This window comes from Eulemur rufifrons, chromosome 16 (assembly GCF_041146395.1).
Source record: "Eulemur rufifrons isolate Redbay chromosome 16, OSU_ERuf_1, whole genome shotgun sequence".
Classification (NCBI taxonomy): Eukaryota; Metazoa; Chordata; class Mammalia; order Primates; family Lemuridae; genus Eulemur; species Eulemur rufifrons.
The window spans coordinates 55,312,974-55,338,912 of NC_090998.1; the positions used below are offsets into that span (position 1 = coordinate 55,312,974).

At 37.9% G+C, this 25,939-nt stretch overlaps 1 protein-coding gene and 1 pseudogene across 3 annotated transcripts in view; one reads left to right on the forward strand and one right to left on the reverse strand.

Annotated features, from left to right (window-relative positions):
• LGR5 (leucine rich repeat containing G protein-coupled receptor 5) overlaps positions 1–25,939 on the forward strand; it is a 127,298-nt gene that overhangs the window by 28,493 nt on the left and 72,866 nt on the right. The window lies entirely within an intron of this gene.
• LOC138396894 (small ribosomal subunit protein eS8 pseudogene) lies at positions 14,924–15,591 on the reverse strand (annotated as a pseudogene).

Below are 25,939 nucleotides of genomic sequence, written 5' to 3' on the forward strand. Positions count from 1 at the left end.
TGTGGTAGCCTCTGTTTTTTAGGTGTGTGGACGTGTTGAGTTTTCACTTTCCTGCCTGTTTTTTTTTTTTTTCCACATCTTTGCTGAATTCCTAAAATGAGGACTCAAAAAAAGAGGACAGGAAGACATCCTCTAATGTGTTTCTCCGCTCAGAAGGTACCCATATACTTTTGTTGTTAGTGAGAATTAGATAAGCTCTTGCCAAACAATTGTGCATAGAGAGAATCTTTCTCAATTACCTTTCTACTAATATAGGAGCTGTAAGTAGCCTCCAGTGTCAAAAGTGTAATGTTACATTGTTCAAATAAAGAATTAATGCTTTTTACAGGTGTTTATGTTTTTAAATTTTTATGTTTTAGGTTATGTTTAGTTTTAATATATAGATTATTTTAGACTTCTAGAATGACTAGGAGCATCATTTTCCTTCACATTTATTCTTCTGTGCATTTTGCCATTGGTTTTTGGCCAGGTAAAATTTATTAGGTCTAAAAAGCAACACAATTCCGAAGAGATGATATTCAAAATGTTTCCTCATAGGGTAAAATTCTGATGCAATTTTAAAATATCACCAAGTCATAATGTGGATTAGAATTGCCCCTTCATACTTTGTCATCGCCTTCTCCTACTGACTTCAGTGAAATCTCGAGGCGATTTCGTGCACAGGACGACTCCTGGTGTCTCCTTGCCTGGCTGCAGAGGCTGAGATGAGTCACTCGGTGCCGGGCGGGCCTGTCACTCCGGTTGCCCGGTCTCTGCGCTGTGCGCTGGGAACGGGAATCGGTGCGGTTCGGCAGGAGCACGCTCTGGCCTTGTTTGCCCATTTCCCTGAGCTGCTGACAGTGATCTGACAGAAAGCGACACTGACACAAAGAAGCCAAGAGGGGCAGGAGATGGGGGTGAGGTCAAAGCAGAGAAACTGAGAAAATCCAGTGAAGTGGAAGCTGAAAGGATAAACACATGAAGGCTTAGAGCCGCTTCTCGGCCCACTTCAGGCGGCCACACCTCCCCCAAACGCTGGAAGAAACGCTCCCACTTAACTGCCTTGGTAACAATTAAAGGCCCAGTGCCATGAAGGAAGGAAGGGTTTCCACACAAGCACCTCACAACTCCCCCCCCCCTACGACCCCCAACAGCTAGAAAGCCTAGTAGTCAGCTTGCTGCTCTTTCTTTTAAAAGCTGGAACCTAATAAAGGCTCACCTCTAGCCAGAGTACATCCCACGATGCACATACCAGCACACATGGCCCCTTGGGGTCCTCCTTTCTCACCTGGATTATTGGAATAGCCCCCATGGGCTGACTGTCCTCCAGTTCATTCTTCAGGTCAGCACTAGGGCCTCGGCCAAAACACCTTCCGTGACTCGCAGGGCTACCCACACCACCAGCAGTATCCACATTGATCTTCGTTGGTACTGGGTCATGAAATCTAAAACATCTCATCACATAGAGGGAAAGTCACTCCGTTTTTAAATTCCTTTTCAGCCCTTCTGGCTTCATCAGTGGAAAGTCTTAGTGAGGGCTGGTTTGTCTTCAACACTTCTCTTACTCTTATTCTTACTCTGCCTCTTACTGAACTCCATTTTTACGTTTTTATCAAAGGGAACAGGCTTCAGGCTCAGTTTGACCTGGCAGATCAAACTAGAAATCTCAGGAGATTTAATAACATTGTTTGGTTTTCACTGGATATACTTTAACAGTTTCCTTTTATTTATCACAGGTGTTACTGGTTTTCTACTGAAAGGTAGTAATAGAAATTTTCCATTTTTATTAAACTTCCCTAGGTAATGTGAGTCAATTAATATATACCCATAGATCTACAGATACATCTACAAACACATGTATATCTCTTTATGTATATAGATGTATATATACAAATATATTTTTAAATGATAATTCAATTACCGCCCCTATATAGCAAAATAATGAGTTTGGGAAACACCAAGCTATGAGATAAAGTCCAAACACAGCCTATAAATCCCACTATAATTTTACTCCCACCCCTATCTCCAGGCACAGTCAACTTTTTCCACTGCCTCATGTACACCTTGTAACAAACCATAACAAACCACGCGTAATTCCCAGGGCACGCTGGGCTCCCTGATAGAGCATGTGCTGTCCCTGTGGCTGAGGTTGTCTGCTGCTCATTATTTCACCCATCCTACTCAATGCTGCCCTTGGCTGAAGTAGGGTCCCCTCCATTGAGCTCCCACAGCAACCTTGTTACATCTTTATTAGAGCACTTATCACTTCTGTAACTGTTTGTTTGTCTCCCCTCCTATTCTGTAAACCCCATGAGGTCAGGAAATTTTGCTCAAGTCTCTGACACATCCGTTTGGTATATAGTGTTTGTTCAGTAAATGTCTGATGAATTAACAAATTATTTTTATCTGGAAGGCAAATGATCAGAGTTATCTAATAACCAAAACTTTGATGATAATACAATAAGTGATTTATAAAGAACAAAGTCAACCATAATGGGTAAGAATGGGGGCTCTATTAAAAGCAGAAACAACCCAAATGTTCACCAACTGATGAGTAGATAAATGCAATGTAGTATATCTATACAATGAATATTATTCAGCAATAGAAAGGAATTAAGTACTGATACGTGACACAATATGAATCAACCTTGTAAATGAACCATTTACAGAAAATGTCCAGAATAGACACATCTATGGAGACAGAAATTAGGGGGTAGAAGCGTATTGGTCTGTGACTGCTACTGGATGTGTGGTTTCTTTCGGAGTGATGAAAATTTTCTAAACTTAGATTTTGGTGATGGTTGAACAACTCTGTGGATACACTAAAAATCATTGAATTGCATACTTTAAATAAGTGAATTATATGGTATGCGAATTATATCTCAATAAAGCCGTTTTTATAAAAAAGAGTGAGGGCTCTAAATAAGATTGTTTTGAATCCTCCACAATTTATTAGCTAGTGCTCTTGGGCAAGATGTTTAGCTTCTCTGTGACTGAGTTTCCCTTCTATAAAATAGAGATGATGATAGTGCCCACCACAAAGGATCGTTGCAGAGATTGAATATGCCTAGCATAGTGCCTGTGAAATAGGAGCACTCCATAAATATTAGCTATCATTATTAATAAAAGATTATGTAGTATATTTTGAATCATGAGAAAAAATACATTCTAATATACTTGTAAAATTAACTGTGTTCTTTCAAAAATGGTGATGTGCTTGCAGCATATATAATGTTCGTGGTTAATAAGCCATCCTCTATATACTGTGTATAACTCATAATAAAATGCATGCATATGCATATATTGTAATGCCATTTAATCCTTAGAACAACCCTATGAGGTAACTATAGTTATCCCCATTTTATAGACAAGGAAACTGATGCACAAGGTAACTTTTTCAAGTTTACATGTGTCATACATGACAGAAGCCATCTGACCCCCAGGTCAGTGCCCTTTCCAGTACACCAGGCCCTTCCCTGTGCAAGAATGCCCACATCTACGTACCCAGGAAATAGGGTAATCACCCCTGGAGAGAGCTGCCTCAATGGACATGATGGGCTCCACAATGCTTTCCTTATTCAAACACATCTCCCACATCAAACTAACACAACAGGTCCTCCGATCTTGTCTGAGATTTTATAAGAAGAAATATTCTTTTGAAATGGAAAACAGACAGAGCCTTTGTCTTGAGAATGTTGTTAAACAAATATAACCTGAGAAAGGATAGGGCTGGGGGTTCTGTACCACAAGGGCGTGATCCTTGTCTCTCAACATCAGCATTATGACACTATTAAGAATACTGGCTAAACAAGAGCTTAGAACATCTGACTTCAATCACTGTAGTCAGTAGCAAGAAATGTGTTACACATGGCATATGCATACCACAGCACGAGTTGATTGTATGAAGCACATCCTATGATCAAAAAGGACAATGGAAAACTAATCCTAAGTGGATAACAGAATTCACTTCGAACATCTGGGAGCAAACTTTATGGCTTCAGGTTAAATTCTCTCTCCCGACAAGTATTCAATGAATGTAGAGATGGAAGCTTCAGCCCACATATACTACACTATAAATAATTCATAGATGAGTAGACTCAGATTTTAGTATTTAATTCTCACTAAATCTCTGCCCTCAAAGAGATTACAATCTGGTCTGAAATTTTAACAGTGGCCACCTCTTACTGGAAATTGTATTCCCAGCACTTATCATGGGTCTGGCACATAGAATATTCTCAGTAAATGTTGGTTGAGTGAATAAATGAGTAAATGAATTATGATTTGGGAGAAAATTACATAACTTGTTTATAAATCAATGTTTTTCAATACTTTTTAAACTGGCCATTATTATGTTGAATGATGAATGATATGACTTTAAGTAAATTAATATGACAAGCTGTGTTTTCAGAAAGAGACTGAAAAATGAATAGGATTTTCATTAATTTCTACTGTCCTGTCTAATTCATTAAAAAAAATTTTTAAGTCTTGTTTAAAAAAGGAGGGTAAATTTGGGGTGATAACTCAGGTCATCCTTAATTTTCAGAATGTGATTGTTCAGTTTACCAAATTACTGATGTTTTATTATTATATGTGAAACAAATGAAATTATAGAGCATTTATCTATATATCCTCAGACCCTAATGTGATATACTCTGTATTCACCTGCAGCCGTTAAAAAGTCAGAGGCAGTTTCCCATCATACCAAGCAGATAAGTAAAAATGCCTCACTTTCCCTGAGGTCAGACTTCTACAGCTTCAGACTCTTAAGACAGAGCCAAGAGATGAAATAGGACTCTGAGTGTTAAATATTACTGTACAAATCCTACACACTAAAATATCTTCAAAAGCAGTTCTTAGTTCTCTTTCACATCCTATTTGTTTTTTTTTTTTTACAGATAATCCTGATAAGCTTGATTATTTGGCTTTTGAAGGTATATTGAGTATGTATTTAAATTATATAAACACTAAATACAAAGACACCTTTCACTTTTCATTGATAACTACACAGCTTATCAATTAATAACCCAATCAACAGCAGCAGAGAAAGAATTCCCAAGTTAGAACCACAAAATAAAACAAAGCTATCTGCCATCATTTGGTATGTGAAACAAGGAATCCTACAAATTTCACTTGGTAGTTTCAAAAGTTGCTCCCAGGCAAGTACTGGTGTTTATATGATGGTGATCATGAATGATCAAGAAAAAAAAAAAAAAGTTTTCTTTTTAAGAAGGCAGTAAAGTCTAGAATAAAATTTTTAAATATTTCTATATGAAATTTTAACATTAAAAATGTCTTGGCATTTTAAACAAAAGCTTCAATTTAGGTAGGAAACTCACACCTACAGAAAAATCTATTTTAAAATAGACCCAGTAAATGGAAGAAAATTGTTTATTTTGGCATTTATGGTTTATAAATGGATGGTTTACTTTAACAATCTTTTAAAACACTAGCATTAGTTAACATTACATTACAAAACAACATATATTAATACATTCTAGATTATGTCCTTGCCTACTTTCAATTGCACATGACAGCATGTAGAAAAATCAATTTACTTAATTTTAAGCTTGTAAGGCTTCTTTTAGATAATGTTAAAAACTATAAACAATGTGGCAACTGATCATCTACAAAAATGAGGCTGATTAAAAGTAAATTATATAATGCTTGAACTTGGAAAAGGAGGAAAAATACATCATAGCATAGAGTTACTTTAAAGCTTTAATGTTGGCCAAGGGAGATTAAATTGCCTTTGGGGTGTACAGATGCAGAAGATTCCGTTGGTGTGCTTTTCAAAGCAAAGACAGATGATATTAGGAAATAAAGCATGAGGGCTTCTGCTTTAATCTGTCCACATTAATGTTTTGATCTATGACTAATTGGAATTGCAAGTAGGGTTCAAGAAGATTCTTACAGCCAGTCTGAGGCTAGCAGACGTGTAAGACTCCTAAAAATGCATCTAGGAAGATTGCTCGACCACAAAAGAAAGAACGTGTGAAGAATTGTTCTAATTTAAGCCTGTTAGTGTGTCTAATTCAAAATTAATATAGAATATGTACAAAAATTACAAAAAATCCAGTGTTCACTATCAAGAATGAGAGAAAATAAACTAAAATATACTACACAATCTCCAAAATTAAAACATCACTCCTTTCTTAAGTCTTTATTTAAAAACAAGAAAAAGAACTGCCACCCAAGAGATTTACTAAATCCAAAAGTGATGTCATTTCCCTGCTTAAAATCCTAAAGTGGCTCCCAGAGGCTCCAGGAGAGTCTGAGCTCCTCACTGTGACATATGAGGCCAGCTTGGTCTGGCTTTGGCCCTTGATGCTTTTCAGGCCTCGTAATGGGTGGTGTTGTAACACAAGCACTTCCATTCAACTATGCCCACTTATTTGTAGTTTCTGCAAAACAGCCTCCTCTCTTAGCTCTTGTGCATGCTATTCTCCTACCAGAAATGCTCTTCCCTCTTTCACCCCTCCCTTTATCTTAGCTTACACATCTCTTCAAGACTCATTTTAAGCACCAGTGCCTATTGGAACTCTAATAGTAGAAAGGTTATGATTAATTGTTTAATAGAAGTAAAAAGAAAGTTGTTGGAGGGTTTGGTGGAGGAAGAGATTGATTCCCAATTAACTAAGATCTAGGAGGGATTTTATGAGGAGATACGTTTTATGTTAAATCTGATAGAACTAGGAAATTTTATCATTTTTTACCTTACTTAGAAAATGAAGAATTTTATTCTATAGATCTTTTCCTCCTTGGACATCTTACTTCCCAAAATGAACAAAGCTTGAGAGGTACCTTGGAGATTCTAATAGGACAGTAAAATCACTGATATATTGGTGCTTGACACACAGGGTTCTTCTGTTTAGGAAGGTTGTTCTCTTTGAGCAGAAGGTCAAATGGGACTCGCATATTAATGAGGGAAGATTAGGACACTGTCCAGCTAACAGATCAGTAGGTGAATGGTAAAGTCACCCAAACCAACCAGGTGGAACACCAACCCCTCCCTCTACCCACTTTACCTTACTGTTCTTTTGACACTGAAAAAAAAGATACTGAGATCCAATTTCATACAAGAAGTCCTTCCCAACCAATAAAAATGTGTTGATAGTTTTCTGAACATGCAGTAAACACATGTTCTTCAGACACATACAAATTTATAGGTGGAATCATTCTGGGTAAATTACTGAATTTGTGCCCAAGCTGTGTCTATTCTGGGGTTCAAGCCTGACTGAGGAAGGATCCATATACATGGAAGGACCCAGAACCCATATAGAAGTATCTGAAAGGAATTGTGCCTAACTGGAAAACTGTGGGTCAAGAGCAATGGCATTGTTCATGGTGGTGGCATTGGTGATGGTATTAATAGTACCAAGAAAGCCCAGGACACTTTTTGGTCCTGACCATCTAGGACAGTTGACTGGTGAATCATTGATGGCATCTTGACACGTCACCACAGCAAGTCAGGGCAGGAGAAGGGGTAAACAGCAGACATCACACTATGGTCAAAAGAATTAGTTCTTGGCATGCAGATAAATCATCCTAGCCAAAGCTGGAACTTCCAGAGTGATTTTGGGAAGGAAATCTATTGGGAACTAAAGTTCTTAAATGTAACTAGGGGCAAAGTCATGGAAGTAATATATTGTGGCTATTTTTAATCAGGCTAGCATAGATTGGAAAAATAAAACATACCCAAACAAGTAGATATTTGAATAAGTGGTATGTGGTCCCTGCTTAAGAAAAATATAGCATATTAAACACATGTTTATCTCAAGTGACACAAATGTAACTTAAAAAGCATAAGCCTACATAGGCAAAGAGAACAGGAAAGAAAATTAGAACAGACAGGATGTGTTAACAAATTTGTGAAATGACTTAGCAGAAAAAATGACATGGAATAAGTCAAGAAGCAAGCCAATTCCTGTCATAAAACCCTAGAAAGGATACTTTTGAAGGTCAGAGTATTGTTGAATATAGGAAGATTTATTGAAAGTCTGAATAATAAGCAGTTAAACACATCCCTTAGCTCACACAGCAAGGCAACTGTCTCCACACCACCTACATTCCTACTATAAACAATAATACTGGTAGAAGACTAGAGATTTACAGTCTGAAGATAGTGACCCCTAAGAGACTCTAGACTAAGAGGTGCAAATGGTTGGTTGCTTCTGGGAAGTAGGAATCAGAAGTGGAAAGGGTGGGACAGGGACCCAGTGGCTTTGTTTTTGTTTTTTTATTATAAGCCTTGTAGCTCTTTATAAAGTATAAAATATATTAATATATATGTGATAATATATTAGATGATATATTATATATCTAATAATATAATATGTTAGATAACATGTTATATATCTAATAATATAATATATATTATATTGTGTGTATGTGTTTATATCACTTTGACCTAAAATAAAATTTTAACTTAAAGAAGTAAAATAAAATAAAAAGTTTCATGCTCATTGAACTCACATTTAAAACTGCACACTCTTATATGAATAGATAAAATTCTTATCTTATCACTGATAATTTATTCCAAAAACTGCCCTGGAAAATTTCTTTTTAATAATGGCCACTAAACTGGCAGGGACATAGTAATTACGTAGGACTGCCACATAAAGCCACACAAGCTGTGCATGCCCCAACCCTAGGGCAGGTGGAGTTGGCAACATGGAACTAATAGTAAATTTCCACATGTGTTAGCTCTCCACTTCTTAATGTTTCTACTAAGACTTGCAAACTCAATTTTTCATGGTGGATGCAACTGCTTGCCTTTGTGGCTCTTTTAGCTTAATCATCAATATGCACTTGTTGAGTTCCCACACATGACTCAGTTACTTTAACAGATTCATTATAAAGACACAAACGAGTTTCCCCCCTTTTGAGGTTTCCCCATTTTTTCTCTTGCATCTTTTCTCACTTAATAATTAATTATATAGTTGATGTAGCTTACATTGACATTTTGAATTTCTGATTATATATATATATATATATATATATATATATAGTCAGACTTGGTCTAACAGACTTTAAGTGCTATACTTATTTTTTATATTTTCTTAAGCTTTGTAACTTATTAACCAATAACAATGACTGATTATGCCTTGGGTTGTTTTTGAAAGTGCATCAGTGATTTATTGGCTCTTGAGGCACTTGTCAGAACATAAATGAATGTTCGATAGCAGATATTAAGGAATGGCAGACAACGGATTTTACGATGGCAATGCTTAGGAAGGTGAATAAGCAAGCCACATTATTGGTAGTTAAAATGAAATCTTACATACTTCTCAAATTAAGTCAGCATTTGGTCTTTTCACTGTTAAGTATCCGAGTTAAAAATCTTTCTTCTCTAATTGTTGACTCTGCTCCCTCTACTGGAATCTTGGTTAAATTGAATGGGAAAAGAGGTTACCTGAAATTGAATAATGTCTCTTCAGAATTGGCCAATCAAGTCCAGACTGAAATGAAAACAAACATTAAGCTAGAAAATAATTCCCATAGCATAATTGAAAACTACCACTATGACATGGAGAAAATTTTGTCTCCCATCTTGCTAACACAAGCCAGTTGGCATAGGATTATTTTAGTTTAAAAAAAGGAATGTTTAAATCAAACACTTGGGTGGTTGAAAACAATTCAGGGCCCGTTTTGTATTTTCTTCTTTTGGAGAATTACATTCCTGTTTTTACTACATTGTTTTGGGTTTAAAATGCTTGAAAGCACTGCAGAAATAACAAGGGCTCATTAAGTATATTGTGAGGACTTCAAAGAAGTTCAGAATATGCTTTATAAATATTGCATTCCTATTACCCTTATCACTGATGTAAAAACAGTGAAGATTCTTCCATTTCATGAAGGAATTTTTTCAGTTTAGGGAGAAGCTTATGTGTCTGTGCAGACTCAGATACTATTCAGTAGCAAAACGGGGAATAGAATCTGTGCCCTCGCTATTTGATTTTAAAATACAGTCATATTTCTACATCTTCAACTGAAGATTATATGCAACTAAAAGATCATATTCATCTGAAAATTAACTCAAAAATTACTCAGTAAACTTTATTGGCTTTTTAATTTTTTTTCCTATCAATTGTTTATTAATATCTTCAGGGTAAATAGATTAGCATTTGTAGTAATTTTTTACAAGTACATTGTAGCCAACTGTTTAAAGGAAACACAAGGTAGATATAGTATTCTTTAACCTGCTTGCTATACTATCCTCCCAGACCCACAAACACATACTTATCAAAAATAACCATCCTAGAAATAAAAAAGGAAGGGAATAGTGCCAGAGAATGCAGCGTTCATTAGGCTGGTCAGTCACTCCACAGGAATATTTACTGTCAACTACGGGCCAGATGCTGTGCTAAAAGCTGGAGATTTAGCACACCCCTGCCCTCATGGCACTCAAGAAAGGAAGACAGGAAGTAAAGAAAGATGTGACCACAAACTGTTCTAAGTGAGAAGAATGGAGTGGAGGGAAGGAAGGGGGAAGCAGGCGAAGAGCAAAGAAGGGACATATTCTAGACTGGAAGGTCAAGAGGACTTATCTGAAAAAGTGGTCTTTAAGAATGAGAGGAGCCAGCCACTGGAAGGGAGGGCAGCGTGTGGATGGCTGCTGTGGGCATAGGTAAATGCACAGGAAAAGCCCTGAGAACAGAAAGGACTTGGGGCGTAGGAGGAACTGCATGGTGGTGGGTATAACCAAGGCAAGCAAGGGGCCAATGATTCAGGATGAGGATAGAGAGTTATGCAGAAGCCGATCACTCAGGGCCTTGTCAGCCGTGCTCAGGCATTTGGATTTAATGTAAGAGCCAACAGGAAGCCATTGGAGGATTTTAGGTGGTGCCGAGGAATTACCTAGTTCCGTGTTGGAAAGTGAAGTGTGGCTGCCCTGTGGAGCATCCGATGGCAGGGGCAGAAGTGGAAGCTGAGTGGCTGAGCACTCAGGAATGAGGAATGAGTGGGGTTTAAACAGGCAGGTGTGCCTAGCGGGAGGTGATGGATGCTTCCTGTGGACAAGACCTTATGCCAGACACTTGACTTGCAGCGTCTCCAGTCTACCCAGCTCCAGCAAAGCCCAGGAATAGGAGACCACAGGACAAGGGGTCTCCAGATCCCTCTCTTGAAGAGAAAGTTTACTGGAAATGTATTTCTTGTGTCTATCTAAAGGGCAAAACCTCAAGACTCATTAGCAGAATCAAAGGCATTCTGGTTTGACTGGAATAGGGACTATATGGGACATAAATCTAATCCAATGCATTAAGACTGGACCATGGAAACCCTTTCAAGTGCCAGATGCTGCACTGAGAGTGTTCACCTACATTATCTCATTTAATCCTCCCCATGGCAGCATGAAATAGGTGTTACAGTGCAACATTGGGAAGTCAAGGCCATGAATGCATGAAAGTGACCAAGATCTAACAGCAACTTGGTGGCAGAACTGTCATTTGAGACCCTAGTCTCTTTACCAAATTTGTAACCCATTTGGTCTTTCCTCACATGAGCTAGATAACAACATTCAGGCTCCGTTCTTCAGATGACTGGCGACCAACAATGGCTTTTTGAGCCCATGGGATGGGAGGGATGACGGATCAGATTTGTCTTTTTTGATAATGCTGACTCAGAGCCTTTGCATGTGGTTTGGGATATTAGATGGAATGTGGATTGGAGAGGAAGATTTCGTCTTGTGGACATGGAAGGTCCCATAGCCACAACATGTTAACTGCAAGATATTTCAGTTTCTTGGCTATTGCACAGAGTAGGGAAAACAATGGGCATTTCTGCCTAAGAGAATGGACATGATTCTTTTCATGAATCTTTCGGAAGATTTTTTTTTTTTTTTTTTTTTTTTTTGGTGAAACATCGTCTTGGGAGTCTTTTCTGTGTAATTATTATGGAACCATTAGGTGCAGCCGCAGCCACAGCCCCAGAATTACTTAACAGAGACTCAATGACACAGCCCAGAGTCACTCTCTGGATGCACTGTATCTTTATAGCCTTTTGTTCTGCTTTTTATTTTATTAATATATTTTCATTGTCCAATTATAAGGTAATAAAATTATCTGCTAAAAGGGATTTATGGTGTAAAAGGAAAGTGGGGAGGAAGGTTCTTTTAAATTCTCCCTTTTGAGGGAAAAAAGTCATTCAAAACTTACTTTTTCTATCATCAAAAAGACAAAATTAATAGTTTCCTGTGTGTAATTCATGTGTACTAGTTCAGTGATTCTCAACCAAGGGTGATTTGACCCTAGGGGACATTTATTTGGCAATATATTTGTTTGCTAGGGCTGCCATAACAGAGTACCACAGACTGGGTGACATAAAGAACAAGAATTTATTTTGTCGCAGTTCTGGAGGGTGGAAGTCTAAGATCAAGGTGTTGGCAGTGTTGGTTTCTTCTGAGGCCTTGGCTTGTAGATGGCTGTCTTCTTCCGGTGTCTTCACATAGTGTTCCTTCTATGCCTACCTATGTCCAAACTTCCTCTTCTTATAAGGACAACAGTCATAGTAGATTAAAGTCCACCCTAATATCTTTATTTTTACTTAATTACCTTTTTAAAGACTCTATCTCCAAATACAGTCACATTCTGAGTTACTGGGGGTTAGAACTTCAACATAAAAAATTTTAAGGGGACACAATTTAGCCCATAACAGTCTAGAAAAATTCTTGATTGTCACAACTGGAGGAAGGATGGGTGCTACTGTCGTCTAGTGGGTAGAGCCAGAGAAACTGCTAGACACCTTGCAGTGCACAGGACAGCCCCCCACAACAAAGAATCATCGAGCCCAAAACAGCAATAGTGTCAAGATTGGGAAATCCTGTCCTAGTTCCAAAGCCAATTGTTTGATAGTTTTTATGCACAAAGAAAAGCAGAACATATTATTCCAGTGAACGTTAGTATTGTGAATTATAGCATAGTCTTGGGAAGAACTCTGCAAATATCCATGTTCAGATATCACACACAGAAACATTTTCCCCCCGACAGTTTTCAAAGCAGCTTCTTGGGAATATAGTGCAAATTGGGTTCTGACATTACTGTACCACTAAGACAAATTTGGAAAAATTTGTAGGCATGAAAGTGGTTTGTAAACTAAAGTTCTAGACAAATAAATGAGTTATTTTTTTAAAAAGGAAGCAAATATAAAATATGAGCTTCTTTATCCTTCAAGAAAAAAAAATTAAGATAACTCTAGATGGACTGGGAAGGGGGAAAGACTGAGGCAGAGAAGTCCATTAAAAGCCCATGGCAATTGCTTGTCTGAACAAGGAGTCACTCCAAAGGGGCTGGCAAAGGGGTAAGGGCACCCAGAAATGCCACCAAGGCATGAACAGCTTCAGAAAAGTGGAGAGGAGACCTTCCCTGAGGCACCTCCTTACGTGTGCAGCTCTTTTGAAGAGTGAAAATGTTCAAGCAAGTAGGAGGACCTGAATTTAAACTATGGCAGCAGAAATTGGAAATTAGACCCTAGATTCCAGCATGCAGTATAGCAGCAAAAGGCTGGCCTCGCAAGCTTTAGTGTCAGAGGAATTGGGTTCGTTCAGATTCTGACTCTGCCACTTACTACTGCTTATGTCACCTTGGGAAAGCTACATATGTTCTACTTGCCTCCGTTTCCTCATCTGTAAAATGGGTTGTTGTCTGAAGATTAATTAGATCATATGAGTGAAGTGCTTGGCACAAATAATGTTAGTTACTATTACAGAAACATTTCGGTAATATAATCAATAGGATTGATGACTATTTAGATGAGAGTGGGAATGAATGATAGGATGATATAAAAACATAAACCCGAGGTTTCTAGCTTCGTTGACTGAGAGAATGGGAATGTATTAATTAAGATGTGGAAACACAGAGGGAAAAGGTGGCTTGGAGAAAAGAGGGAAAACAATGAGTTCAATTGGAGATGTGTTGAGTTTTAGGTAACTGGTCAGTTAACCACATGGAGAAGTTTATTTAGGAAGCTGTCAGAAATAAAGATCTGTATGTAGCTCAGGTGAAAGTTCAAGGTTAGAAATGTTCACAATGTTGATTCCATCTGGCTAGATGAGATTTCCCAGGAAAAATATACAGAAAGGAAAAAAAAAGAAAGACAGAAGAGATAGAACTGTAGGGTATCCCTAGATGTTTAAACTTTTCTGATGATTTTAATGATTGTAGAGTCCTTTAGAGCTTATAAATCACTACACTATATTGGGGAGAACACTGGTTGCCCTAGAGTTTTGAGATATGCGGAACTATTATGCTAGATGATCAAACAACTACATGTTTGATATTCTGATTATTATTATTACTTTAGTTTTTAAGTCTGCTTTTCCACATCATCGCCAGACTTGTTGAGTCTGCCTCCCACTGGTAATTTGCTGCTATGGATTTAAAAACACAACAAGCACACACCAGGATTGATTAAGTAGAGAATATTACTTCCCTTCTGACGGGGGCCTTTTCCTCTGAGGGAAGTGCATAAACATTTGTGCCTGACTTACGTGCTTCTGATTCTGGCTGTTCAAAAAGGATTTGGTTTGCTTTTGCTATTGTTTTTTTCTTTATTTGTGTTTTGGTTTTGTTTTGTTGTATGCGTACTTATTTCTCCATTTCGGTGTGTGATCTGAGTTCATGAGGTTCCTAGAAAAGTGATCTCCCACAAACAACTATATCTATCTCTTCTCTTGATGAGATTCTATAAATAAGGCAGATGAATGTCCATTACATTAACTGTTTCTATCTATTAGGATTAGAGTGATAATGTAAACATTTTCAAATGAGCTTTGGCTTAAGTCTCTTTTTGAAGCCTCCTCTAAAAAAATTAATACAGTATTAAGATAGTCATTTAATAAGGGACCAGTAGAACATAAACCAGCTATCTCTAAACATTTTTTTAGAATTATTCAGTAATTTTAAACAGATTTTTCTTTTTTTTTTTTTCAGCAGAACAATAAACATCTTTATTACATGAACCTAAGACAGGAGAGAGGAGGAATTATTTGCCTTTCCGGGCCTTGATTTTCCTCAGGTGGAACTCCAGCTCCTTGCCCTCTAGCACAGAGCCATCTGCTCGGCCACACTGGCCCGGTCGGGACGCAATGCATGCGAGAGGCTTGCCCTGCTGAAACTGCTCCCCCAGAAGACTGCTGATTTTAGCTTTCTTTTTCCTTTCATAGTATTTCTTCTGAATTTTTTTGGATCGTTTTTTGTTTAAAATTTCTTCTTCCTCGGGAGTCAGCTTGGCCCCCTTCTTGCGGCCCAGGGGCAGTGCATAGCGGGACTCGGACCACTGTGGGTACGACGTGCTGTCAATGGGCACGATGCAGTTCTCCACCAGCGCCTTGGTGCGGACCAGCTCCTTATTGCACGCATTGTAGACAACATCCATGACCCTTGTTTTCCGAGTGCGACACTCTGAGCCCCAGGAGAAGTTCCCCACGTCCAGCCTCAGGGCACGGTATTTGTTACCTCCCCGCACACGGACTGTGTGTATGGGCGGGGCCGGTCTTCGTGTTGGCGGCGGGGTGCCCCAGCTCACACTTGCGCTTCTTGTGGTAGGGCTTTCTCTTGTCCCCGGTCTTGCGGCGCTTGTGCCAGTTGTCCCGAGAGATGCCCATCGCTCGGCGCCGGCTGGGAAGAGAAAACGCAAAGGTTCACAGTGCGGTTTGTAAAACGCAGTCCCCAGATTTTTCAAAATAACTATAAGCATCAATAAGCTCGCATTACTCTACTGTTGATACATCTATACAGGCTAGAGCTGTAATTTGTAAAAACATTAAAAGATTCTATGTAACTATAATAATAATAATGGTAAAATATGTAGTACTTATAATATTCCAGGTACCATTTTAGGTACTTTATGTGTATTAGCTCACTTATTTCTATTAAAGAAAAATCTAAGGCACAATAAAATTTTAAAGAGTAAGAAGTAATTCGTGAATTGAGGAATACAAGACCAACAGAGGCTTAATGTTCCCTTGTCAGAACATCAGAGAAAAGCATTTAAGGGGAAAATGAGGAAGTAAAATAGAGAAATTGGACTGGTTTATAATTACATAATTATTGGTTGGGAGGGTACCTTGTTGGAAAGTTCCTAGTCACATAATTATTTCAGTTGGTTGCTTATGATTGGCTGCGGTTATGTTTTATTTATGTCTAACATAAGCATTTACCAGAAATGATCCAAGTTAAGCTTTCCTTATATTTGCAGTTATGACCCAAGTCAGGTTTTGCATATATTTGCAATTTAAGCTAAAGTAAGGCTGTTTTGAAGGTCTAGCTGGTTTTGTTTACTCAGGAATTTTTCAGGCCCTGTCTTTATTTTAATTTTACTTTAACAATTCCCCCCACTTTGGAGAAGCTAAGAGGGTGGCCAAATGGCCCAAGTTACTCTCAGTTACCACTGTTGATGTAGTAGTCATTGGGACTAGTCAAGTAGATGTTGTTGTCATCATCAAATGATGCATGGGGGTTTAAAGTCACATGGCTGCCATCAGGAAATACACAGTCAACGTCAGCTTCCTGGAGTTGTCTGAGCCTGACAGCAATCACGTAACATGTGAGTGGTGTTCAAAACCCTTGAGAGGATACACGCACCAGGAGAGCACACATAATGACCATAAGGAGAATAAAAGCCAAAGATTGAAAAATCCACTTTAGTGAAGACTTCCAGAAGCCAAGATTTAAACAACTGAATAGATCAATGGAGGAGGCAGTGTTTATCTGATGTAAAATCTATATTTGTTCTTTAATATTTGTTAATTTAATATTCTTTAAATTTGGGGCAATAAATTATTAACAAAAAAACCAATATAGGCTAGGCAAGGTGGCTCACGCCTGTAATCCTAGCATTCTGGGAGGCTGAGGTAGGAGGATTGCTTGAGGTCAGGAGCTCGAGACCAGTCTGAATAAGAGTGAGACCCTATCTCCACCAAAAATAGAAAAAATTAGCCAGGGCGGTGGTGCATGCCCACAGTCCTAACTATGTGGAAGGCTGAGGCAGGAGGACAGCTTGAGCCCAGGAGTTTGAGGTTGCAGGGAGCTATGGTCACGCCATCTGTACTCTAGCCAGGGCAACAGAGCGAGACTCTCTCTAAAAAAAAAAAAAAAAAAAAAAAAAAAAATTCACCAATTAAAGCCCCTCTCTGTTGAGCAGCTGAAGTATTAAGAACTCTTTTATTTTGGAGTACCACTGAGGCCAAATTATTCATCTCAGATTGTACTTCTTGAAAAGAATTTAAAGTATCATTAAAATTTTTAAAGAGTTGTTGAAATATTAATAAGCAATTTTTTTCAATTCAGAGACTCATAGCTGAGGAAAAAGGGCTCTTATAAAAGAATGAAATTTGGAAACCCCTTTATATGATTGGGTTTGGGAGATCACAGCAGATTTATTTGTGAGGGGTCACTTTACATACATATGACCCTAAGTTAAGGATTTCAGTAGCATTAAAAGAGTCACATCTGGTCATTTGGGGTAAGAGATAGCCCATGCCTTAGTGTCCAGACCATTTAGGTAGAAAATCTTCATATATTTTTTCACACAAGATGAATAATCCAGTATTATTGAGAGAAAATGTCAATGTGAATCACATTACTGACCACTTGGGAGTGATATGAATGTCATGGCTATTTTTTGTCTTATCTGCATCCATACATTGTCAGGTTGAATGGTTATGGTTTAAACTGGAGTAGTAACAAAAACATTTTTATGAATTTAATAAAGTAGCCCATGCATACTATCACCAAGCAAGGATGATTGGTTTTCTTTTCAAAGTTGTCTTGAGTATTAATCTATCCAATAAATAGAACAATTATTTATTTTATATAGTGGAAACATAAAGGCATTTCCTTTGCCTTTAGTGTTTTTATTGAAACAATATTTAGTTTTAGTGAATTTTCTAATGATATGGTCAAGGATATTATGATCATGTTTTGATTTTATATATGTGTCATTATACATAGGAGTCCAATCTCCATAATCTGTGTTAAACCAAAGAGTTTGATTGCTGAGGGTGTCTGTAATACTCCCTAGATTGGACCCAGTCCATTAAGATTTTCTATGCATAAGGATAAATTACCAGCAATAGAATCAATGGTAGTTATAAGCCATCACTTTGTTTTTATAGCTTCTTTCCAATGTCAAATTGGTCAATCATAAATATCAACTGAACAGCCAAGGGAAGGATACAAAACCTTTTTATAAAACCATTTTACTGAATTGCTCACCCAAGTGTGTATGGGGGCAGGTTTTAATATTAGGTATGATTTCCCCATTCATCCAGAAACTCATCATATAGCCAGCAATTGCTTTGGTTAATGAAAGTGGCTATACTTTGAACAGTAGACTTTAGAGGATGCTCAGTTTGAGTGATGAAAGTCCCTGACAAAAGTAAAAGTTTGAACATTTTGTGTTAAACAAAAACAAGTCTTAGTCAATGAAAAAGAGGCACATGAAGTTTTATTTTGTTTTCTTCGGAAAGCTATCTACTACATGATGCTGTCTACTTCTAGAGAAGGATTTCTCTTGGATATTCTTAAATTTAAGTCACCTATAGGTTGACAAATCCAAAGTCTAACAGAGCTCTCTTCAGTTGAGAGACATGGACCCATGTTTCAAGACCCTGAAGTTTGCTACAGTCTAAGTAGAAAGAAGAAACCGGTATGGTCCCTTCCAATGTGGCTCAAGGGCAGTTTTTTTCTGGTGTGGTTTCCAAGAGACCCGGTTTACAGGTTCTAGGTCATGGAAGGTCTGTTAATCATCAATAGATGAGCCACGAAAAGCTTCCTTTATCTGGTGGAAATATACTTTGGCATAATGCATCAATGTCTTGCAGTATTGGATCATATCAGAGCTAATATGTGTAGGAGATATAGGAGGTTCTATCATCAAAGGCATATATGTCTTCTAGTAATTAAACTGTTATAAGGGGTCAATTTTTGTTTTCCCATAGGGGTTGATCTCATTGCCATTAAGGCCACTGATAAAACTTTTGGCCAGGGTAATCCAATCAACTCTGTTAATTTAGCTAATTTTAATTTCAAGATACTAATTGTCCTTTTAACCTTTCTAAAAGACTGAGTATAATAAGGGCAATGGTAGTGCCATTGGGTTTATAAAATCTTATTTAATTGTTTGATAATGTGTCCAGTAAAGTGAGTTATCCTATTACTGGAGATCTCTCCAGGGATGCTCCACTGAGGAAACACTTTCTTTAATGATGTTTTTGGTACTATTGTAGCATCAGCTTTTCTACAAGAGAAAGCCTCAATCCATTTTGAAAACGGACACACTATCACAAAAATATATTGATATCCCATTGAGGGTGGCAATTGAATGAAATCCATCTGTAGATGTTTAAATGGTCCAGCAGATGGTGGAAATATACCACTTGAAACCTTAAGGGTCTTTCTAGGATTACGGGTTTGGGAAGCCAGACACTTGTTATAAACCATTTTTGTCATTTTAGAACAATCACTCCACCAGTAGTTTTTTTTATAATTTGAACCATATTATCTACATCATGATGAGTAGTAAAGTGCAGAGCCTTTAGGAGTAGCACTTTTAGGGGACACAGGAAGGACTAGGCAACTATGTGGGCTCTAGATGACTCCTCATATAGCATGAAATTTGCATCCTTTTTGATGCCACTTTTGTTGTTCCAAGCGCACAGCATTGTTTATTGAGCAAATCATCATAGGTGATTTGATTTGAATTTACTTTATGGAGTTCATTCAGACTGCATATTTTAGAAATTTCAGGGCTAGTTGACTTGGCTGACATTATACTAAACCCTTGATATTTAGATTTAGTTTTATGAATATGAGCTTTAATTTTAATACTAGCAACCTTTGAGGGCAGCAGAATAGCTGAAAGAAGTGTATCTACCTGGGGTCCGTGTTGATGGGGGTTCCACTAGAAGTGAGAAACCCTCTTTGTTTCCATAACATTCCCTAACCACAGACCACTCCAAAGGCATATCCACTGTCTATATAAATACTAACTTATTTGTTTTGGGTTATATGACAAGCCCTAGTAAAAATGTATAATTTTGCAGGTTGTGCTGACTTAAACTGTGGAAGAGTTCCCTTTTCTCTTAGTTCATATTAAGTAGCTACAGCATGTTCTGTTTGGTATTAATATCTCTCTTCTATACTTTTGACATAAAATCTATCAACAAAAAATATTAATTCAGGATTATCTAATGGAATTTCCTGTAAGTCAACGTGAGGGGTCAATAGTTGATACCACACTCACACAGTTACAGTCTTCTCCATCGTCAGGCAGAAGTAGCAAAGTGGCAGAGTTAAGCCAATTACAACATTTGAGATGGAGATTCTCCTGTTAGTGTGCTTGTTGAAAAATATTGGGTCTGATTGGAATTTAGTAAACTTTTGACTGTATGTGGAACTTGTAGGTAAAGTTCACTTCCTAATACTAGGTCAGATAAGGTTTCTACTAACTTAGCTCTTGCACTGTTTTCAGACAATTTGGACATGCTCTGACCACTGTATCTAACTATAGACTATAATAACCAATGAGTCTCCCTCTTCTTCTCTGTTTCTGAGTAAGGACTCCCAGGGTCTGATTTTTGTGTTTATGAACAAAGTAAATGGTTTTATATAATTCAGGAGCCTTAAAACTAGAGGTTGTTGTAAGGCCAGTTTTATTTGATTGAAAGTTTGTTAATGATTATCTTCCCATGGCAAAGGCTTTAAGATAGAGTTTTTTGTAAGTTTGTATAAGGGGATGCCAACAAAAAGAAATTGGAGACCCAAGTTCTATAGTATCCCTCAAATCCAAGGAATCCTTTTAGTTATCTCTTAATTGTCGATCTGAGAAAAGCTTGGATTGTCTTTTTTTTTTTCAGGTGAGAGGGAAATTCCCTTTGCAGTTAAATTATGTTTTGAGTAATGACCTTTTCTCTAGAGAACTTAAGTTTTTCCATAGAGGCCTGTGGCCGTTAAAGGCTAACTATGTAAGAGATAAAATGAATCTATTTCAGAGTTTTCTTTTGTAGGAGAACGTTAACAGTAGGTCATCAACATATTGAATAAGAGTGGAATTTCTATAAAATTGTAAGGTTGACAGATCTTAGTGTAATGCCTAAGAAAAAATAAAATCGGGCTTTAGTGGACCCCTATGGCATTATAGATATATTGCTGGTTTTTCCAGGTAAAGTCAAACAAGTATTGGCTCTCCTTTTCAACTGGAATACTCAAGAAGGCAGAGCAGATATCTATCACCATGAACCATGTAGAACCTACAGGCACATTAGATAACAAAGTGTTATGATTTGGAACCACAGGAAATTTTGGAATTACAATTTTATTTATTGCACATAAGTCTTGAACAAATCTCCAACTACATCCATTAGGTTTTTTTTGATTGGCAGAATTAGGGTGTTATAGGGACAACTCTTTGTTTTATTAAATCCTCTACAATTGGTGAAGGTCCTTGGATTACTGCTGAATTTAGGAGGTATTGGGGCAATTTAAGCAATGACTTAGAATGGTCTATTTGGAATTTTACAAGTTTAGCACTTTTAATTTTTTCTATGTCAGTTGAGGAGGAAATCCACAAATATTTGGGTACTTTGGAAAATTCAGAGTTGGTGTAAGTTTGGCTTTCAATATTATCAATTCCTATGTGTAGGGAACAGAGCAGTTCAGGTAGAGGAGAATCAGGAAGCTCTAGGATTATTTCTCCCTCCAAAGAGAACTTTATGTGTCCTCTTAAGTTAGAAAGCAAATCCCATTCCAGTAAATTTACTGAAGCAGCATCTCATAGTAGGAAGGCATGCTTTCCTGAAAATGGTCCAAGCATCAATTGAACCAGTTTAGACACTGGAATTCTCTGAACTTGATTTGAAAACCCCACCACAAAAACATTTTTTTTTTACTCTGAGGGATTTGTTGGTTTATTAGGGTGCAGTTTAAAGTGGATAAGGTGGCTCCAGAATCCACCAACAGAGTACGTGACTCCCCATTGATCTTGATCTTAGTTTTCTTATGTTTGTTTAATAGTATCAAGGAAATAACTTACCAGAGAATCCTTCAGAGCCCCATTGGTGTTGATTATTTTCTTGAGAGTTAAACTCTTGGGAATTTTCTCTAAATGGGGAAACAGTCTGAGCCCAAGGGGGTAGGTCTGTTAGAGGACTGATACAAGATTATTTTCCAGTGGCCTGACTATTTACAGTGATGGCAGATATCTCGAGGTATGGACTTCCCTTGTTTAGGACCTCTTGATTTTGAGTTATAATATACATGAAGAAGTCCTCTTGGTCTTTGTCCCTGTAGCTATTGTAGCTGTAAAGACAGGCACCTATTAGCCTTTTGATTTTTTTTCCTTCAGCATTTGACATTTTTCTTATGCTAAAGTTCTCTCAAAATCTTTGGCCATGGTGGCTAATTCAGCTATATTGGTAACTTCCTACCCAATCTTATGCTTTTTAATCAGGTCACCAAGCTCTAGCTGGAGCTCATTCATGAATAAGGCTGTAAGAGCTATTTCAGTTGCAGCAGGAAATGTTCCCTGCTGTATTTTAAGACCAGAATGTTTAACAAATGAGATTTCCAGTCTAGCCTTGTAATAAAAAACTGACTTATCATTTTTTGTTTACATAATTGAATAATAGACCAATCTTTTCTAAGGAGACAATGGGGATAGTTTTTAAAGATTTTTCAGGCATCTTTTGGACCATTCCTAAAAGTAGCTCTTGAAGGGTCAGCAATACTTTCCTCAAGCCTATTCTATTTTGCTCTTTTTATCCTATTTATGTGCTTCTCCAGGTCTTAAAATCATGTGTATAAACGGATATAAATCAGGAAGCCAGGGTCAGAGGTTCCTATGAGGATTCTAAATTCCTCAGCAAATTTTTGTGGATTTTCCTTGGGATTTTGGAAAATCTTTTGCTATAGCTTTGAGTCAGCTTCTGACCAAGGGGCAAAAATAGTTATAGGAGCCAAACCTGGACCTAACTTTGTAAGACATTAGCGTAACTTCCTCTCTTTCTTTACCCTCAGAGTGGAAGAGTAATTGAGCAAAAGGATTAGTAGGCTCAGGAAGAGAAGATGTTGAACAAATGGGTTAGTGAAGCAGTCCCCAACCCTTTTGACACCAGGGACTGGTTTCGTGGGAGGCAGTTTTTCCACGGAAGGGTGGAGGTGCCACAGGGCAACGCTGCCTGGGCTCCACCTCAGATCATCAGGTGTTGGATCCTCATGGGGAGTACGGCAATCTGGATCCCTCACATGCACAGTTTGCAGTGGGGTTTGCACTCCTGTGAGGGTCTGATGCCCCTGCTGGTCTGATGAGGGGCGGGGCTCAGGTCGTGATGCCACTGATGGGGAGCGGCTGTGGGTACAGGTGGGACTTTGCTCGCTTGCCAGCTACTCGCCTTCTGCTGTGCAGCCCAGTTCCTGGTGGGACGCAGATAAGTTAATACTATGACAGTATTAACTCTTTCAAAATAATACCTTTGAAACCCCAGGAGGAGTAATATTAGAAGAGATTATTAGCCTTTTCTTTACATATCGATGTATAGTTTCACTTGTTACAAGTATGTCTTACTTCTAATCCGAAGGTCACCATATAAGATAAAATATTCTGCTGGCACTTTGCACAAAAAAGTATCCTGATGGTCAAAAATCATATGAAAGGATGTTCAACTCTATTAGACATAATGCAAATTAAAGCCACAATGAGATACCATTGTATACCTGCAAAATGACTAAAATAAAAAAGAGAAACACTACCAATTTTGTGACAACAAATGGAAATTATTGGATGTGAAATAATTGAGATTCTTATAGACTACTGGTGGTAGTATAAATTGATATAACCACTTTAGAAAACTATTTGGCAGTATCCGTTAAAGCTGAACATATTCATACACCAAGACTCAGCAATTCTACTCCTAGATATATACTCAACAGAAATGTACACATATATATGTTCAACAAAAGACATGTTTTAAAATATGTATTGCAGTACTGTATAAAAGCCACAAACTGAAAAGAACCTAAATGTCCATCAACAGTTGAATGGATAAATTAATTGTGGTGTAATAATAAAATTAAATACTATATTGCATTGAGAAGGAATAAACTATTGCTATGTGCAACACACGGATAAATCTAATAAATATAATGAGCAGAGAAGCTGGACACACACACAAAAACTATACACTGTGTGATTCCATTTATAGAAAGATCAAAAACAAGCAAAACGAATACAAAGTATTAGAAGTCAGGAGATGTTACTTTTGGTGGGGAGCAGTGTGTGAAAGGGAACATGAGGGGCTTCTGAGGTGATGGCAGTGTTCTATTTCTTGATTTGTGTTGGTTTATGAGGTGTGTTCACACTGGAAGTTCATCAGGCTGGACACAGGATTAATGCATTTTCCTGTGTATGTTATACTTCAATAAAAAATATTCTTAAAGGACACATTGTTTTGGAGTTAAAACAATAACGTAAGTACCTGGAAATAACATTACGCATACTGTCATGAAATGCCACTCAATCCTGCACATTTTGCTTTTGAGGTTCACAAGAGGGTTTATCTCCAGAAGCATATCTGAAAAGTGATCAATTTAAAAGTGCTGGAATGGCTCCAGCCTAGATCCATTGTTAACAAAGGTACCTGGCAGAGAGCTAAATGCTACTGGGTTTTCCAAGACAAATTTTAAATGATTGTGCTTAGAAGAAATAAAAATTGTAGCGTGCTGCTAAAGAAGAGAATATTTCTCTTCAACTGTGGCAGAGATTAAAGAAAGAACCCCATTTTTTGTTTTCTTAATTTTTTTTTGAATAGTTAACACCGTAAGGAAGGACCTCCTTGCTCATTGATTCAAATACCAAGTCTCATAGACAGTATGGCTGGATTTTATGGTGGTGGACTAAATACGTATGTCAGTCATTCCTCCCACAACAAATCTGTGAAATGATAGGAATGACACTTTAGCAGAAGAAAGAGGAGAAAAGGAAAAAAAAGGGGGGGAGAGAAGAAGGGTGAAAGAGGAGGAAGAGGAGGAAAGGCACAGCAGCAGCAGTATAGTGGCACTTGGGCCTGGGCGTAGAAGAGGACTTTTCAGTGGATGTGAATCTTTGGGGAATCCCAAGGACAGAAAGCAAATAGGATCAACTGAAGAGGGAAACATAATTATAGGCAAAAAAATCATCATTCCAGAAGAGTTATACACCTCATGCTCTTTGAAGTAGTATAGCCATTTGTTTAGGCTGCAATTAAAAAAAAAAATTAGCATAGCCTTGGTGGCTTGAACAACAGAAATTTATATCTCACAGTTCTAGAGGCTAGGAAGTCCAAGATCAAGGTACCAGCAGATCCAGTGTCAGTGAGGACCTGCTCCTTCAGTTTTCAGATGGCCGTCTTCTTGTATCCTCACAAGGGAGACAGCAGAGATCGCTCATGTCTCTTCTTTTAAGGGCACTAATCCCATCATGAGGGCTCTATCTTTATGACCTCCTGAAGGCCCCATCTCCAAATTCCATCACTTTGGGGATTAGAGGTTTTCAAATATGAATTTTGGGGGAATATAAACAGTTAGTCCATAGCATGGGGTAATGTGCTGTAGTATACTAAGGGGGATGGACCCATGAGGAAGGAGAAAACGATGGGTATGATAAGCAGGGAGCAAAGGAGAACAAGAGTTTAGCCTATTTCCTCTCCAGTGGTCTAAAGAATTCCAGTTATTTCCATGAAGTAAGAGGGAAGGTGTCCCATGAGCATGACAGAAGTGGTTGTTGATTAAGAGGTTTGAAGCAAGTGGTACAGGCTGGCAGCAGTTCCTGTGGGAGGTGGTTGACCAATAACAAATAACAGGATTGTGCAGCAGTGTTGAGAACCCACAAGGCCTGTGAATTTATAGCCGTTAACCTGCACATCTGTGAGTTTTGTTTCCTAGTAACACTCAGTACCCTGGGATAGTAACAGAAAAAAAATGAATTATCG